General features: G+C 49.1%; 1 long non-coding RNA gene across 1 annotated transcript; it reads right to left on the bottom strand.

Moving 5' to 3' along the window:
- Positions 1–2,584: 2,584 nt before the first annotated feature.
- LOC109199636 (uncharacterized) lies at positions 2,585–3,407 on the bottom strand. The gene is made up of 2 exons (XR_003221788.1): positions 2,973–3,407; positions 2,585–2,837 (listed from the first exon to the last, which is right to left on the bottom strand). It is a non-coding gene; the product is annotated as an uncharacterized LOC109199636 (long non-coding RNA).
- Positions 3,408–3,641: the final 234 nt, after the last annotated feature.

The raw sequence follows: 3,641 nt of genomic DNA, 5'->3' as shown, positions 1-3,641 counted from the left end.
AATTACCTGGGCCTCCAATAGCTGATTGATATGGGCCCTGACGGCCTCATAATCAGAAGGAGGAATCCGCCTATACCTCTGCCGGACGGGTACGTCATCCAGCAGAGGTATGTCGTGTGAAATGAGGTTTGTGCAGCCCAAGTCTCCCTCATGAGTGGAGAAAACAGAGCGGTACTTCTGCAAAAGTAACCGTACCTCATGTTGCTCTGACTCAGTGAGAGCAGACAGGTCAATCGCATCCACCATGTCTTGAGCAGGGCTGCTGGTTGTATGGGAGGAAACTGTAATGGGAAAAGAGCGTTCCTCGCTAACACCAGCAGGGAGGCTAACAACAGTAGCTTGGCTTATCACTCCTAAATGGGTCCGTGGGTGGAGGACAGCTTCAGCTGTTCCCACATTAGTGACTGGAACATAGGCAACACCCTTATCCACCTGGACCAAACATGGAGAGGCCAGCAACCCAACTGGCAGCCCGGACTCAGGAGGCTCGAAAAGCACAGACTGGCCTGACAACTGCTGTGAACAAGTGGTGGCCACCAGCTGCATGACACCACCAGGTATCCGCACGGCCCGCGGGCCCTGTACCTTGACGGTACCAACACGGTCCTCTGGGCTTGGGCTGCAGACTGGTGACACTGATGTAAGGCCTCCAAAACTGGTCTCGGTGCCTGTGACACAGAAGGAGAATTAAACAAGGAGCCACCGAAAGCCCCAAACAGCTCTTGATAACAGCGACGGATGACATTCATTCCTAAAATACCAGGAACAGAGGGCGTGGCACCAGGAGGGTCCTTCACTATGAGGATCCCACAAGAGGGCATTTCCTTGCCACACAGGAGTACACTGAGCTTCAAATAGCCAATGTAAGGAATGGCCAACCCATTGGCAGCCCGAAGCTGTAACCAATGGCATGACTGAAGGCGTTCTTGTCCCCAAGGGGCAAAATGCATCAAAAAGAAGCTCTCTGTAATGGTGGAAACCATGGAACCAGTATCCACCAAACAAGGGACAGTCACCCCACTAATCAGCACATCCATCTTTGGACACGATGAAATTAACCTGCCAATCCTATCTTTCTGTGAGCCAGTGAACTCCCCACCTGAACTGTGGCTCTGCAGCTCAGAGGGTTTTAGTTTTCCGACTGGGTAGCGGAAAGGTGATTACCAACTGCCGTACGAGGAGGGCCTGAATCAGAACCTGCTCTGGTGCGGTGTGAAACCCGCTCCCCAGTGCACTCCCTAGCAAAGTGTCCTGGCTGCTGACACCGGCGACAAATCACCGAGCCAGCCCGTGGAGGCCGAACACCTCTTCGGGGGTTCTGTAAAGAAACCACTGTCTCAGTGAGCTGATTTAGCTGCTCTTGTTGGCGCTTTAGGAGTTCCTTTAACTCACGCCACTCGGACTCAGGCGTACCAACAGGAGTGAACCTAGGGCTAGTGTGCACCCCACACTGGAAACCGTACGCTGATGGATGAGAATAGTCACGATCGTGAACACCGCCTGAAAACCCTTCTCTTTCCCATCTAGTCGCTTCCCCGCGCACCTCTAACAAGGTGGCAGTAGGCACACGGCGAACATATTGTTTAAGCTCTCTGCGGAGAGCACTGTCAGCAACATGTTCTACGAACTGGTCTCGGAGCAACACCTCTGCATTACGCATACCATCAGGTGCACTTTGTTTCACTTGCTCCATCAGAGCCATTAGCGCTAAGGAAAACTCCTGCAAAGTCTCTCCCTCCCGCTGTCTCCTCGAAAAGAAAGCCTGCTGCAGAGTGACATAGGACTGCGCATTACCATACAGTTCCTTTAGAATGGTCAACACGCGAGCAGGATCTCCTCGCTCTGAATTAGGGCGAAATTTGATCTCCTCCCTTGCTTCTCCCTCTAAATGGTCAAAAATAAAGAATGCTTGATCAGCAACAGACAGGTGCCGGGCACGCATGCACGCTTGAACCTCTTCGACCCATTCAGATATATTGATGCCCGTTCTGCCATTAAACATGGGACATTTACGGTCCCTAGGCACCACCACCAAACGCTCTGTAACAGCGGCTTGGCTACCAACATTTGGTATGCAACCAGCTGGTGCGAAGGAGGCCGACGCGGCACCACCACCAGACTCCAGCACAGCGCCTCTATCCCGGCGCAATTGCTCATTATCTGCTTTTAACTGTGCTACCAAGTCTCTAAGTTGCTGCAATTCTTCCTCCATAATAAATTTTAGACCAAAACAGGGAAAATTAAATCAGCAAGGTGCTAAAATCCTATTACTCTTCCTCCTAAACCTGGATACTGCTGTCTTGTCTATAATCACACTTAAAAAAAATAGAGCCTTCAAACAGGTAAACTATGCTCTCTACAAAAATAAAACTATTTACAAAACCAAACATCTACCTCAAATGTGCATCCTGTCGACCAACGCCAAGTATGTGACCAAGTGGTCGGCGGGGTTATAAAAGAAATAATAAAATGACAACGCCACCTAGGGGAATTTCACCCCCAGGAAATATATTTAAGAAAAATAGATAAAAAAGAATAAAAGGAGGCCGCACAGATTCAAGGATGCACACTGAGGCAGGTTGGCTCCAATATTAAAACAGTTTTATTTATAGTAAAAATAAATAAAATATTTAGAAACCAAGATGTAGCGTCATTGTTGACAGTGTCCTAAAGTGAAAATAAAACAAACATGGAACTTGGACTTACCAGCAGCCGTGGACCCAAAAGAAAATCACACAAAACGAAAATCACTGCAGCCCACCCGGTGCTGTACAAAAGAAAGTGTGAAAACGACCCACCACCTAAGGTCCCAGGGCCACTGGTACGTCCTCCGTTCACTAAAAGAAAACACAGAAAAATATGTTAAAAGAATAAAAGGACACTGAGCGTCAGGCTCGCTACAGATGATACAAAGAACTAAAACACACTTTAATAGCTTTAATAAAAGAAACCACACACACACACACACACACACACAGGAAGGCTTGTGCCCCGCGGGTCCACTCGTACTGGTAGTAATGGTCCCAGCCTCAATCGCGAGCTGGTCTGGCTCCCCACAGGCTAAGACCAGCAACGGGGGCAATTTAAAATCCCCGGCACGACACTCAGGCAAAGAATGGCTTCAGCCCGATCACAGAAGCGTGGGCACACGCCACAGTTCAGAAATAAAATAAAATAAAACCAGGCGAACCAGGAAATGGTAGGCCTACTTAATAAAACAAGATAAGACACGATAAAACAATTCAAAACCAGACAAGACAAGACAAGACAAGACAAGACAAGACAAGACAAGACAAGACAAGACAAGACAAGACAGCAGGCTCCACTGAGGAGGAGCCCTCACAACAACGGCTAGGCAGGTGTCTTGATTCTTCACTTAAGGCTGTGTGAGTTGCCACGGAGGTGAAGGCAGCAATCACGCCCCCAGGACCGGAGGCGCTATACTCTCACTGGTGGAGGATCACACAAGCACCTCTCTCCGCAACGCCGGAACAAAACAACCTGCCGCGCTGTGGCAGGCCGCAAAAACTATTACAATACATTCCAATACTGAGAGGGAATCTGAGGTTAGCAAGAGCATACCTGTGGCTGTCATATGATCTACTCTTGCCGATCAGTCCGTCGCAGAGTGCCAGCATTTA

Source organism: Oreochromis niloticus, linkage group LG9 (genome assembly GCF_001858045.2).
Source record: "Oreochromis niloticus isolate F11D_XX linkage group LG9, O_niloticus_UMD_NMBU, whole genome shotgun sequence".
Taxonomy (NCBI): domain Eukaryota; kingdom Metazoa; phylum Chordata; class Actinopteri; order Cichliformes; family Cichlidae; genus Oreochromis; species Oreochromis niloticus.
This window is presented reverse-complemented; position numbering and strand designations above follow the sequence as displayed.